Below are 16080 nucleotides of genomic sequence, written 5' to 3' on the forward strand. Positions count from 1 at the left end.
GGTTTAAGAGGCCAGAAAATCTCCAAGTATCACAGCTGGAGAATTGCAGACGTTAGTTGTGTCTTGGGGTCAGAAAGTCTCCAAAACTACGATCAGACGCCACCAACATAACCACAAGTTATTTGGGAGGGTTGCCATAAAAAAAGCCTTTGATGTCATCAAACAACAAACTCAAGCGCCTACAGTTTGCCAAACGCTACTGAAACTTTCAATGGGACCGGGTTCTATGGTCAGATGAGACCAAAATAGAGCTTTCTGGAAACAAACACCAGAGGTGGGTTCGGCGTAGACAGAAAGCTAGCCATGCAGAAAAGTACCTCATCCCCACTGTGAAGTATGGTGGTGGATCTTTGATGTTGTGGGGCTGTTTTTCTTCCAAAGCACCTGGACAACTTGTTAGGATACATGGTATCATGGACACCAAGTACTAGCCGATATTAAAACAAAACCTGACTGCCTCTGCTAGGAAGCTTAAACTGTGCCGTGGTTGGATCTTCCAGCAGGACAATGATCCAAAGCACACCTCAAAATCAACACAAAAATGTTTTCACAGAATCAAGTTTTTGCCATGGCCATCCCAGTCCCCTGACCTAAATCCCATGGAAAACCTGTGGGATGAGCTGAAGAGGAGAGTCCACAAACGTGGACCTTGGAATCTTTAGGATCTGGAGAGATCCATTGCCATGTGTTCTCCAACCTCATTACGCGTTATAGGAGAATACTCAGAGCTGTTATCGTGGAAAAGGGAGCACAAAGTACTGAAAATATGAATACATTTTTTCCAATTTATTTTCAACTTTAAAGGTTTGATTTTTGTGAATATTTTGAATGAAAGACCAAGAGGATAAACAATAAAGAAAACATTTTCACAGCCCATTTTGCTCATATTTACCAAGGGTGCCAATATTAATGGAGGGCACTGTAGACAGGTGTGTGCCTTTCCAAATCATGTCCAATCAATTGAATTTACCACAGGTGGACTCCAATCAAGTTGTAGAAACATCTCAAGGATGAAAGATGGAAACAGGATGCACCTGAGCTCAATTTCGAGTCTCATAGGAAAGGGTCTGAATATTTATGTAAATATGGTATCTGTTTTTTATTTTGAATACATTTGCAAAAATTTATAAAAACCTGTTTTTGCTTTGTCATTATGGGGTATTGTGTGTAGATTGATGAGGATTTTCTTTTATTTAATCCATTTTAGAATAAGGCTGTAACATAACAAAATGTGGAAAAGGTCAAGCGGTCTGAATACTTTCCGAATGCACTGTACATACGCTCTAACTGAGAACATCAGAAAACACACACTCTGACCCCTTACCTCACACATTTCCTTACCTCCCACACAGACACACAAAGAAACAGAAATAAAGCTCATTAGATTCTCTGTGCTGACTTTAATATTTTCTATGTGGAAAATATGAACGTGTGTGTGTCTGTGTGTGCTCATCCATGTGAGTGTTACCTGTAGGAAGTGGTCTACCTGCTGCAGCAGCTCCATGTCTATAGATGTTACCTGTAGGAAGTGGTCTACCTGCTGCAGCAGCTCCATGTCTATAGATGTTACCTGTAGGAAGTGGTCTAGCTGCTGCTGCAGCAGCCTCCATGTCTATAGATGTTACCTGTAGGAAGTGGTCTAGCTGCTGCTGCAGCAGCTCCATGTCTATAGATGTTACCTGTAGGAAGTGGTCTAGCTGCTGCTGCAGCAGCTCCATGTCTATAGATGTTACCTGTAGGAAGTGGTCAACCTGCTGCAGCAGCTCCATGTATATGGATGTTACCTGTAGGTAGTGGTCTACCTGCTGCAGCAGCAGTTCCATGTCTATGGATGTTACCTGTAGGAAGTGGTCTACCTGCTGCAGCAGCAGCTCCATGTCTATGGATGTTACCTGTAGGTAGTGGTCTACCTGCTGCAGCAGCTCCATGTCTATGGATGTTACCTGTAGGAAGTGGTCTACCTGCTGCAGCAGCAGCTCCATGTCTATGGATGTTACCTGTAGGAAGTGGTCTACCTGCTGCAGCAGCTCCATGTCTATAGATGTTACCTGTAGGAGTGGTCTACCTGCTGCAGCAGCTCCATGTATATGGATGTTACCTGTAGGAAGTGGTCTACCTGCTGCAGCAGCTCCATGTCTATGGATGTTACCTGTAGGAAGTGGTCTACCTGCTGCAGCAGCTCCATGTATATGGATGTTACCTGTAGGAAGTGGTCTACCTGCTGCAGAAGCTCCATGTCTATAGATGTTACCTGTAGGAGTGGTCTACCTGTTGCAGCAGCTCCATGTATATGGATGTTACCTGTAGGAAGTGGTCTACCTGCTGCAGCAGCTCCATGTCTATGGATGTTCTTCTCTACTGAACATGAGCAGGTTGTAAAGGACTGGAATTCTGCATCCAGCGTCTCTATGGAGGATGAAGATTACATACACACAGAGTCAAATGCAAAGCCAATTTAGTTAATTGCACATTACACACTGTCCCTGTCTAGAAAACAGAGGGGAAATATGTCATTATACTCTAGTATACACAGAGCCATACCATGCAAGGCAGGGAAGGGCAGCAGTGTTGTGCCAGCCTATATGTCACTGGGTGCCAATACTGCCAGCTTCAATCTCACCCAGTGGTGCAGGTGTAGTGGTGGCCATACGCAGGTATGTCCACCTACAGTATTTCTCTACAGATATACTCACCTATACTCACTAATTGCCATTGAGAATAATTGAATGATTGGATGATTGAACATCCATCTTAATTCCTTGAATCTCTGTCATTATTAGGTGGAGGGAAGGTCCAGCTATAGCTAGCTACCTACACCATAAAGACAACTGCTGATAATGAATTAGTTCTTACCTGGTGGCAGAGAGATGGTTATGGTCAAAACTTGGTATGTCAAGCCGTGTTAGCTGAGGCTGGATAGTCTTGAACGATCCTTGGACAGTGTACACACACACACACACACACACACACACACACACACACACACACACACACACACACACACACACACACACACACACACACACACACACACACACACACACACACACACAGTTATACATTTTTCCAAAATGCTTTAAGATATCATTATGTTGTTTGTTTCTGTATGTAGGGCAGACAACTGTCTACTGTTCCACATTTTAGCAATATCAGAGCTTGCAATATTGGGTTACATGAGCTTATGTGGCCCCTCCAGCCAGGCAAAACTCTGCACTCTTTGAGTTAAAGGGGTGTGTCACAATATCAATACGTTTAACCACTTTTGCAGTAAAATATTTGACACAACCATCCATTTCATATAGGGAAGATCTTAGAGATATGGAAAAACATGGTTGTTTTTGTTATACCTCAGGTAGGGATATCAAAAGAATTGTGGGCCTTGCCAATATCCTATTCTTGTCCAGCACTGGTTTCTTCAGTAATCAGTACAGCTTTCCAACACATGGTGTCACTGTTGTACCATCAGGAGTTTTGTGACGTGTCTGATGTATCATGCTCTACTGGCTATCACTTAGCCATAGCTGATATTACTGTCCTATAAAGGAGATTATAAACTGGGCAGTTCAATCCCTGAATGCTGATTGGCTGACAGCCATGGCATATCAGACCGTATATCACGGGTATGACAAAACATGTATTTTTAACGCTCTGATTACTTTGGTTACCAGTTTATAATAGCAATAAGGCACCTCGGGCATTTGTGGTATATGGCCAATATACCACAAATATAAGAACAGCCCTTAGCTGTGGTATATTGGCCATATACCACACGCCCTCGTGCCTTATTGCTTAAATATAGTATGCCCACACCTTTTATTCAAATGTGTTTTATAACAGTCTATTCAGTTTTATAATAGCCTAGCAGACTATTCATTTTGTAGGCCTACATATTGTCATGGGAGAGGGAGGAACCTCAACACAAATCCCAAGGTAGAATTAATATTCTCTACTGTCCTATTATTGTCCTATTAAAAACAACAACCCCAACCCTTTACAAGACCTTCATGTGTTATTTCTACCCTCCTGACAGGTCAATTCCCTGTTTGATGGAGCCCTGGTGGACAAGCCTGCTAGAGAGAGATAGAGTTGGTGAGTTTGTTTACCTCATTTCCTATTCAGAGAGTGTGCTGTACCTCTCCATCCTGACAGAGAGCGTGGGCGATTGGATAGCCTTTGGTTAAAGCACAGCTAGAGAGCAAGCATAACATTATGCTGAAGCTAAAGGTTGAGCTGTCAGGAGATCAGATCATTAATGAAGACACAATGGGCTTTGTGTACACAGACAGAACAAAAAACGCCACATTTCCTACCAAAGGTTACTTTTTGCCTGTTGATATTCTGTGGTAATGAAAGACGCATGAGAAATTGAACTATCAGGAACCAAATGTTGTCAGCCAGACTGCATCCATGTTACATTTCATAGCCATTTCATAGACAGGTGAAAATAAAAACACAGGAGTGGAAAAAACTTCCCCTCGACTGAAACTATGTGAGCTCCTCATTTATTGAACCTCACACACTGCCTTTTCAAGGGACCATGTCATTCCCTCCTCTTTGGAGCTATGTGCTTTTCCTGTTGAGGCAGTGAATCTCACAGACAGCAACAAGTGAAAATAAAACATGATTGTTTGGTCTATGTTTTGATCTGCTATTTCACACACGGACCTCTCCACTGGTCCTCTTGTACCGTTCAGCCTCTTACAGCCTGTGGTATTTGTCCTAGGCCTCTTTCCCTGGAAGACACTTAGTAGTCTCCTCTTGAGCTATCTGAGGGTCTCGTCAGAGTTTTCTTGCTATGTTATGTATTGTTTTTGTTTTACAGTGTGAGTAGGTTTTTCCACTGTGTTTCCAGATACTTGTAGCATATACTCATGGAACTTAACAGATAACCCTTTAAACTGTTAAAGGGATAAACCTCTGCTAATATCTTAATGATCAAAAATGTATTAAAACAACATGTAACTTAATGTAAAACTCAAATAAAAAATGAATAAATTCAACAACAGTCCTGCGCTACGTCATTAAAGGGTGAATAACTGCATGTTCAGTTCCCCTCTGTTTTATGGCATAGCTTTTCAAGACCATGTTCAAGATTAAAATGGAAAATGTATTACTGCCAAGTGAGAGCCCATTAGTTATATTGAAAAGGTACAGTCTTGGTGAAAGGTGACTAGTCAGAGCGATTAAGTCAACAAAATCATTTTCCCTTGCTGAAGCTAGATGGAGATATTGAGTCGAGTTGGCGTTGTTGTTAAAGTTAGCTGGGCTCCTGAGTGTTGCAGCGGTCTAAGGTACAGCATCTCAGTGCAAGAGGCATCACTATAGTACCTGGTTCAAATCCAGGCTGTATCACATCCGGCCGTGATTGGGAGTCCCATAGGGCAGCGAAAATTGGCACAGCATCGTCGAGGTTTGGTCGGAGTAGGCCGTCATTGTAAATAAGAATTTGTTCTTAGCTGACTTGCCTAGTTAAATAAAGGTTAAATAAATAAAAAGGTGCCACACCCACTAGGTCACTACACTTAAGCAAAAATGCATGAGGGGGTGTGGTATATGGCCAATATACCACAGCTATGGGCTGTCCTTATGCACGACGCAACACAGAGTGCCTGGATACAGCCCTTTGCCGTGGTATATTGGCCATATACCACAAACCCCCGAGGTGCCTTATTGCTATTAGAAACTGGTTACCAGCGTAATATGAGCAGTAACAAGAAATGTTTTGTCATACACGTGGTCTGCGGTCTGATATACCACGTCTGTCAGCCAATCAGCATTCAGGGCGCGAACCACCCAGTTTATAATAGTGTATAAACCCTTATGTTATACTAGGGAAATTGTGTTTGTATAGCTAGGGCTGACAGTGAGACTTGTGAAGAGCAGAATCAACAACCTCTGCATAATCAAAACAACTGCTTTGTAAGAAGGTGTTAAGTTAAGTTAACCATTGTTATATAAATCTGAAAAGTACCAGTAGCCTGGCTTTGGCCCCAAGTGAGAGGAAGTCCACTGGTGCCAGCCCACGTAGATGTAAAACACCGGGGTCAATCCTGTATGGAAATGCCCCTCTGTAGTGTGGCACCAGACACTTGCTCCACAGTGACTGTAGAATAGATCAGAGGAGACGTAAACATTCTAGCACCTCCTCAGATCTCTTCTTCTACCTGTGGAAAGGAAATGGCACTTAGAGTTTGTTTTATTTGATTTGTTCAATGATTCTGGACTGAAAAGATGATAATGCTATTCAAATTGAAGATAATGCACAAAAATAACTATTTGTACTGTACCTGCAATGCGGTGGTGTAGAAAGTTGTAACCTTATGTTTTACTTGTAACCTTATGTTATGTAACTTTCATTCTTAACTCATTACTTAGCTAATCAGTCACCTTTAAATGCAGGTGTTTTTGTGCTACTGCGAGTTTAAGCCGTACACTTCAAATTACTCAAGAAGACAACTTCATCCCAGCTTTACTGACAACGAACTCAGCCAAGCACTACGAGCTTTAATGACTGCTAAATTGAACAGGCTTAACTAAGGCAGATAATATCTCTTTGTTTAAATGTGCCTCTTCTGTATTCTGTTTAATTAGAAAGGATGGTTAAAAAGCCTTAAGTACAGTCATGCTCGTTACGAGTTCTCTTTAAATGGAATGTCTGGTTGATATGAAACTAAAAACGCAAGTCATTGCAGGTACTCTAAGTAACCAATGGAAGGAGCTTTTTTAGAGGGTGGAGAAGTATTTTGGCATGGAGGTACAGTATGTGCCTGTACAGAACAACAGTTGGGAGCTTTTTGAAGTGGTGGATTGGTGTAAGGGTTATTGCAAAGACCATTGTGGATTTTTCAGTCTGATCGGCAGCTTTATGAGTGTGAGATATTGTTGTGATTGTGAACATGTCTAGGCCGCTCTGTGTTGATATACACTGAGTGTACAAAACATTAGGAACACCTGCTCTTTCCATAACATAGACTGAACAGGTGAATCCAGGTGAAAGCTATAATGCCTTATTGATGTAAGGCCTTATTGATGTAAGGATTCGCCCCTTTTTTTAAATTTTCACCTAAAATTACATACCCAAATCTAAATCCACTCCAATCAGTGTAGATGAAGGGGAGGAGACAGGTTAAAGAAGGATTTTAAAGCCTTGAGACAATTGAGGCATTGATTGTGTATGTGTGCCATTCAGAGGGCGAATTGCAATGCTGCTGGGTTTTTCACACTCCACAGTTTCCCCGTGTGTATCAAGAATGGTCCACCACCCAAAGGACATCCAGCCAACTTGACACAACTGTGGGAAGCATTGAAGTCAACATGGGCCAGCATCCCTGTGAAACACTTTCGACACCTTGTGGAGTCCATGCCCAGATGAATTTAGGCTGTTTTGAGAGCAACTCAATATTAGGGCGGTGTTCTTAATGTTTTGTATACTTAGAGTATGTTATAGGGTTTTCTCCTTACCTGCATGAAAAGTGTACTGCACACAGTAGGACAGCCTTGAAGCAGCTCTTCAATCAGACGGGCTCTTTCTTCCAGGTCCGCTGTCTGTAGCTCTATTAACCAAGACCTATCATGATACATCGTGTCTGGTGGACGACCAAGGCTGTGTGATTATGTGCCTGTATTGTTATTGTAAATTATTTTACATGATTATAAACGTCACTACTAAGCATGCAAAGGTATATTTGGACTCCCTTTTAGTAAAACACCCAGTCATGTTTCTGATTTCCTCACAAAACATGTGACAACGGTAAAATGTTTGGGTAAATATTCTTTATTCCTGTGTTTCAAAAAGCCAGAGGCCAGATGGCGTGCACCAGTATTCCCGAGTCGTTTTAGTTGCCATGGAGAGTGCATGCCTTTGAAATGGTTAACGGTTACCATGGGGACTCCCTATCACAATATACCTCAAGCAATGTTTTTTTTTTCATTTGAGATCAAATGAAAAAAAAAACTCTGTAGGCTTCCCTGACACTGATTTCACTATTCACTCAACGCAATGACACATCTTAATTTCCATGATACATTTAGGAAAGCTGATGAACAGTTATACAGAACAATCTGCCTCATGCTTATTAATGAGTAGTTTGCCGGGGGCTGCCAGAAAGCTATAAACACCCACTAATATCCAAGATAATGATTTCATTTAGCTTGTTGTTCCATCCAACAATACTCGTCTGTACATCTCTTTCATATTCCCAGGTTACTGTGTGTGTGTGTGTGTGTGTGTGTGTGTGTGCGCGCGTGCAGCTGTGGTTGTGTAGGTGTCATAATGGAATGTGCTGCTCTTAAAACAGAAAGCAAGCAAAAAAAGTGATGTTTTCTCCAGTCATTTCAAAAGGACTGCACTGATAATGTGGTAGAGAAATTCCCTTCAGATCTGGGGCTTGACATTTACTATTGTCTGCTAGCTTCTATAGTATGTCCTGGTTAGAATGGGGTTTCTATCAAACCTAGCATCAATAATTAATACTGTACAATCTATTTCTTATTTCAAAGACTACATTGATCTTTAGATAGACCTACAGGCTTTATCGCAGCTCTTTGAAGGACCTGACCAGTTAATCCTTCCTTAATTTCTTGACATCTCTCCCCAGTCCTCTGTTCCAACCTGTTACGGCCTAATTATACAAGCCCCAGTTCCCAGAGGCCTTGTCAAACCTGGCACTTATATGTGCCTCCAATCAACAACACTGACAGGAGAGAGACACGGATCTGGGCTTCACCCTCACCAGGGTGTCGCTGTAGACCATCCTACAAGTGTTCTTCTTCCTGAAGTGTGCATGTTTTAAGGTGTGCTGCATTCCTGGCCTGGTTCTTTTTTAGAAATGGCCATGTATAGAATGTGAACCATGAAAAGCCATTTCTGTTGACAGGCATGAACATGGCCCTGTATGCCCTTCTACAATATAATTCCCCTACTTAAACAAGCTCTTACACACAGTGGAATGTCCTCATGTCTTCTGACCTATTTGAAGGGGTGACTTCCTGTGTAATAGTACACATGCGTGGTATGGCATGCATGCCTGTTGAGTGTGCTGGTGGATGTATTTATATGCATGTGTATGTATATGAGTGGCTGAAGGGGAGTGTACCGTTTCCATCCTAGGACTCCTCTTTAAGGCGAAGGTGCTAAGCTGACGAGGTGTGGCTTTCCTCTCTCTACAGTGAAGTTGATAGCATCGTCTACCCGCCACACGGCCATTGCATCCTCACCGACCACTCTAAACACTTTCCAACATTGACTTGACTGTGGAATTGTCCAGCTGGTAGACATTTATCACACAGCTTATAGCTGAGTCCCACTGACTGTCTGTAGTGTTGACATGGCAAACCACAGGACTTTTCCTTGACTCAACAACTGGGGTCAGCCCATTATCAGAACCCTAGTCTCTACCTCTCAGACCGTTGCTAAATCATGACCCCCCCCCTTTCTTATTAGTGTTAGCTGTGCTTCTCCTCTGAGGCTGCAGTTCTATTCCGGTCAGCCGTAGTGGACAACACGAGCTCAGCAGTGCTGCAGCTTAGATTGGGGGAAATGGTCAGGCGCCAATATTGTTTATGGTTTTAAATGGAAGGTCTTGCTGCTTATGGTTCCCTTGAGTAAGGTGTTTTACCTGGAATGGCGTTAGTGGATGGATATATCCAGCAATAGAAAGAACAAGGGTGTAAAATGCGAACCATGTAAGTGGCTTTGGGTAAAGGCAAGAGGGAGCGCAAGGGAGAGATATAGAGGGACTGAGTTAGTGAGAGATATAAAGGGACTGAGTTAGTGAGAGATATAGAGGGACTGAGTTAGTGAGAGATATAGAGGGACTGAGTTAGTGAGATATATAGAGGGACTGAGTTAGTGAGAGATATAGAGGGACTGAGTTAGTGAGAGATATAAAGGGACTGAGTTAGTGAGAGATATAGAGGGACTGAGTTAGTGAGAGATATAAAGGGACTGAGTTAGTGAGAGATATAAAGGGACTGAGTTAGTGAGATATAGTATAGAGGGACTGAGTTAGTGAGAGATATAAAGGGACTGAGTTAGTGAGATATAGTATAGAGGGACTGAGTTAGTGAGAGATATAAAGGGACTCAGTTAGTGAGAGATATAAAGGGACTGAGTTAGTGAGATATATAGAGGGACTGAGTTAGTGAGAGATATAAAGGGACTGAGTTAGTGAGAGATATAAAGGGACTGAGTTAGTGAGAGATATAAAGGGATTGAGTTAGTGAGATATATAGAGGGACTGAGTTAGTGAGAGATATAAAGGGACTGAGTTAGTGAGAGATATAAAGGGACTGAGTTAGTGAGATATAGTATAGAGGGACTGAGTTAGTGAGAGATATAAAGGGACTGAGTTAGTGAGAGATATAAAGGGACTTAGTTAGTGAGAGATATAAAGGGACTGAGTTAGTGAGATATAGTATAGAGGGACTGAGTTAGTGAGAGATATAAAGGGACTGAGTTAGTGAGATATAAAGAGACTGAGTTAGTGAGAGATATAAAGGGACTGAGTTAGTGAGAGATATAAAGGGACTGAGTTAGTGAGATATAGTATAGAGGGACTGAGTTAGTGAGAGATATAAATGGACTGAGTTAGTGAGAGATATAGAGGGACTGAGTTAGTGAGAGATATAGAGGGACTGAGTTAGTGAGATATATAGAGGGACTGAGTTAGTGAGAGATATAGAGGGACTGAGTTAGTGAGAGATATAAAGGGACTGAGTTAGTGAGAGATATAAAGGGACTGAGTTAGTGAGAGATATAAAGGGACTGAGTTAGTGAGAGATATAGAGGGACTGAGTTAGTGAGAGATATAAAGGGACTGAGTTAGTGAGAGATATAAAGGGACTGAGTTAGTGAGAGATATAAAGGGACTGAGTTAGTGAGAGATATAAAGGGACTGAGTTAGTGAGAGATATAGAGGGACTGAGTTAGTGAGAGATATAAAGGGACTGAGTTAGTGAGATATAAAGGGACTGAGTTAGTGAGAGATATAAAGGGACTGAGTTAGTGAGAGATATAAGGGACTGAGTTAGTGAGAGATATAGAGGGACTGAGTTAGTGAGAGATATAAAGGGACTGAGTTAGTGAGATATAAAGGGACTGAGTTAGTGAGAGATATAAAGGGACTGAGTTAGTGAGAGATATAAAGGGACTGAGTTAGTGAGAGATATAAAGGGACTGAGTTAGTGAGAGATATAAAGGGACTGAGTTAGTGAGAGATATAAAGGGACTGAGTTAGTGAGATATAAAGGGACTGAGTTAGTGAGAGATATAAAGGGACTGAGTTAGTGAGAGATATAAAGGGACTGAGTTAGTGAGAGATATAAAGGGACTGAGTTAGTGAGATATAGTATAGAGGGACTGAGTTAGTGAGAGATATAAAGGGACTGAGTTAGTGAGAGAAATAAAGGGACTGAGTTAGTGAGAGATATAAAGGGACTGAGTTAGTGAGCCTGAGTGAGAGAAGTCAATAGGATCCTGCTTCCGTAATGGAGTGGAGATGAGAGAAGGGCAAATTGTTCATTTCTCTTAGCCCCAATAAAATATACAACCAATACACAGCCAACTATAAAAGAAGAATCCTATTTCTGCCAGAAATAATCTGCTGTCTAATAAGGTGAGACTACTGGAAATAATTTGGGCAGTGACCACAATACACACTCTTTCATGTTATGGAAACCAACATTACAATGTCCAGAGGCTCTATCTTCCTCTGTCTGGGCTGGAGATAAGATGCCCCCCCCCCCCATACCCTTTGTATGACCTTTTCTTTACCATGAAGCCACTCTTCCCTGATTCTGTGTGCTCATTCACAGCGCTCTAGAACCCAGCCGGCCCTCTGGATGCCTGTCTCCATGGAGACAGGGGTGGGAAGGAGAGTGATGATGTGTATAACAGCACAGCAGCCTGCCTGTGTCTGAATTAACTGTGTTGTGTGATTGCTTCGCTTCTCGCTCAAAGAGGGCTGGGTAATTGGCCCATAGTTGTCTAGCACCATATGTGAGCTACTTCAATCCAAAGACAATTGTTTGACTTGTGTATGCTTGAAATTGAAAACTGAATCATTTTGATAAGCACTTCACAATTTTTGTCATTGCAGAAATGACTGGTGACCCAAGGCATGAAGTAGCACTCATTTTGAAAGAATTCTGTATTCTGAGATCTCAATGCACCAAACAAAACAAGATTGATCAACTGTGTCTTGACGGACCTACCGTTTCAGTACCAGCTCTGCCACTGTCATATTAGACAGTGATGACACACAGATACAGGCAAAGATGTGGTTTAGACACGGTGTCTGCAACAGTAAGTACCTGAATACAAAGCCCAGCCATTATGTGGGATGATGATGCTCTTCTGTCTTCGTTCCTATAATATACTGTGGCCATCAAACACAATGCAGAGGAGTCTGAGTCACATAAATAGGAGACAGAGGTTTTATAACGACCTGAAATTGTTGTCATTGATGACCTACCCTCGACCCAGCCAACCAAATTGAGGCACTGGATACCATGGCGACAGTGGCTCTGTACATAGAGAGAGGTGATAATAGAGATTAGAGAGGTGGGGTGAAAGGGGGGAGAGAGGGGGTTACGGGCAGGAGTGGACTGGGACCAGGAATCGCCCCTGGCATTTCTAACACACCATCCCATTTTTTCCTCCAAGGCTCCCACACCGGACAATTCATTTCTTTAAAGCCCCACAGCGGACACGTCATTTCCTCTAGGCCCCCATTATTAGCCAGATAATGATAATTTTGCACAGAAAAACTAAACAAGTTAGACAGACCCACTGGGCAGAAAATGGACCAGCCCACCAGTCCGCCCCTGGTTACAGGGAATTGGTTAGTCACACTGTCAGAGGTGTTTCTCAAAGGACTGAAGGGTGTTGGGGGGGAATAGCTGTGAAAACGTCCACTGATCAGAAACGAGCCAGTCAAATGTCTGAGTTACAGCAATGACAGACTTATGGTTACAGCAACACTATTGAACGTAGCCTCTTCTGTAACATTTGTCCCATTGTCTAACGATTTGTATTAGACTCCCATGATATAATGCATTTCATTATCATTTTAAGACCAGCCAAACCAGAGGAATGTCATGCTGCCAGTCAGGCAACAGATGCGGTTGAGATCTTGCTGGTTTGTGGTGGATCATTTTTGTAGTGTTCCGATGCTGTTGAAGAGATGAAATCTGTAATGATGTGTTGTGATTGTTGTGGTTTGTCTTAGTCACTCTCTCATTACTGGACTGTATTCTGTCTGTTTGAACGCCACTGTCCTCACCATCCTCCGCTTCCCCTCATCTCTCCTCCATCTCACTAAAACAGTTGACTGACATGAATGTTCCACTTTAGAAGGTAAATGTAATGTTGCCAGTTTCCCAGTAAAGTTGTGTAAAAATGAAATAGCACATAATGGGTAGTATGGCATGCTGAGTCAGAGTGAGACGTTATCTTTTGTTTCCCAATATAGCATGCCAGGAGGAGTGGCCTAACATTGCCTGCTATTTCATGCAATGAGACGAGTAGGCGCTAGGCAACAATAAAGTATCCAATAAATACATAACTCCTTGGTTATTATTGGACACACCAAATTGGTTTAACCAATGGTTTCTTGGTTTAACCATTAAAAAGCCCTAACATGAGTGGCTGGTGTCCAACAGATATCAACAATGATGTCTGTTGGAAACCCCACCTCTTTAAGGAATACCTAGGATAGGATAAAGTAATCCTTCTAACCCCCCCCCCCCTTAAAAGATTTAGATGCACTATTGTAAAGTGGTTGTTCCACTGGATATCATAAGGTGAATGCACCAATTTGTAAGTCGCTCTGGATAAGAGCGTCTGCTAAATGACTGAAATGTAATGTAAATGTAAAACAATAAAACACTGCAGCTCGTTAGCCCATTTTGTAATTATTATTATTTTATTTTGGGGTGGTAATTAATTATCACAGCAGATTCTCACTGTTTTACAAGTTTACGTGAGGAAACTGGTGGTGACTCACTTACACTTCCATTAGATCATGAAGCAGATATTTTGGCTCGACAGTGATTGAAATTCAAAAAGGCTTAGTGTGCTGTTACCTTTCTCTCTCAACAAAGCTCACGGCCAAAAATACAATTATGTTAAGCCTGTCTGTCTTCTTGATTATGATCCCTCATTTGGTTTGATAGAATGTGTTGTCTGTTTGTGTTGCTGACTTGTTTGTTTAGAGCTGTGAGGCGAGGGTGGGGTTGCCAGGAGTTAAGGGTGTATGTGCTGAGTGATGGCAGCTCTTCCAGAGCTTCATAAAGAAACTTTAACACATCAACATTACCTGGGAATGAAAAACTAAAAACCAAGAGAAAAGCTTCAATGATCTCATGAGCTACTGCATCTACTGCTGAAAAACAACACAAACATATCTCAGATGAATGCACTTCAACTGCATGCAGTTGCATACGTCAGTTTTGCAAGGCCACCTGCACAGTCCATGGCAAATGCCCCTTTCAAAATGTTTTTTTTTGTATTTTTGGAAACCAGTTAACCTCCTGCAATTCTACACGTTTTGTCATGGGGCAAAGAGAAAAAGTAGCAGTTTTATAGCTAACCCCCTGCAATTCTACACATTTTGACATGAGGCTGAGAGAAAATGTTGCAGTTTTAAAGTAAATTTCCTGCTATTCTACACATTTTGCAATGAGGCTGAGAGAAAATGGTTGTAGTTTTAACCCTTTAACTGTCTCTTATTGAAAAACATGTTGAAAAATATTTATGTTCAATTTGGAAATTACAGAGCTCTACCAGGCTGTTGAAAAGTCAAAAGAGGGTCATATTAGCAATGCCACATTAGAATGGCAATTTGCATGGTATTTTTACTCATCTAAAAAAATATAACATAAATTAGTTTAGGTCTTCTTCATGAGAATAGATGTTAAATTGAATATTCAATTACATATAAATGAATGTGTTTTCAGGTGGTGTATAAACGGGTTGGTTGTTTAGCAACTAAACCTGCACGTGCACGCCTTTGGGGCAAAACAGAAGGGGTTGGCTTAGATTGTTGACAGCATGTAAATTATCTTTTGTCTCAATTTTTTTTTTGAAAACATAAATACATTTGCACAATGAGCATTTGTTTTCTCTCAAATACATCGTTACAGTAGTTGGTTAGCTAGCTAGCGAATTTTAGCCATACTAGCATAGACATGACATAAGTCACAACACCTCAAGAAAAGACATGGTACCAATAACAAGATACAACGAGATGAAACGAGCCACCAAGATTTCCCACATGGCAGCTTCTTATTGTTGCTAGCTGTCTGACTGTTCAGAATCATAACCGCACACGCCTAAAGGCCACATCGATGCGTGCGCATCATTTCCGTGACGTTGTCAGCCAACCCGTCTATAATGCAATGTCCCCCCCAAAAGGGTTTTCTTGAAATTCAAATGATCCAGGTTCAATCACATTGAAGAACTACATTTTGAGATAAGAAATGACAGAGTGTTTTTTATTACTATTATAGGCATTACTTTATATGCAATATTACTATTATAGGCATTGCTTTATATGCAATCTTTAGACTGAATATTGATTAATTGACCCCATTGGGAATTAAATGTGTTTCAACCCATTTATGTTGCATAATATACGTTATCAACAATTCAATCATATTTTTCACCGTACTTTTTACTGACATATCAACCGCCTGATTGAGCACATGAAAAAATATATATTACTTTATAGTCTTTTTACATTTTAACAATTTATTTACATATTCCTACACTGCAAGATCTCTACTAACAGGAATAGTGCAATATTCATCCCTTACTAAGTTAATTCCTTTACCTTTATATCTATATTCCATATCTTTGGTGACTGATTTAGAATTCTCTTACCAACCTCTGAGTGGGCAAAGTTAGAGTGCCACAAAATTGAACTGCAGCAACCCTAAAGGATACAAATTATGTTAATTGAAGCTGGAGGGCTGGGGGAGTTGACACATCAAGTTCAAGTTAAGATTTTTTTCATATCCATTGTCAAAACATGCTCTACCAGCTCGTTGAGAATAGGGTTAAAGGGTAGGTAATTGCCA

This window comes from Salmo trutta, chromosome 5, assembly GCF_901001165.1.
Source record: "Salmo trutta chromosome 5, fSalTru1.1, whole genome shotgun sequence".
Lineage (NCBI taxonomy): Eukaryota > Metazoa > Chordata > Actinopteri > Salmoniformes > Salmonidae > Salmo > Salmo trutta.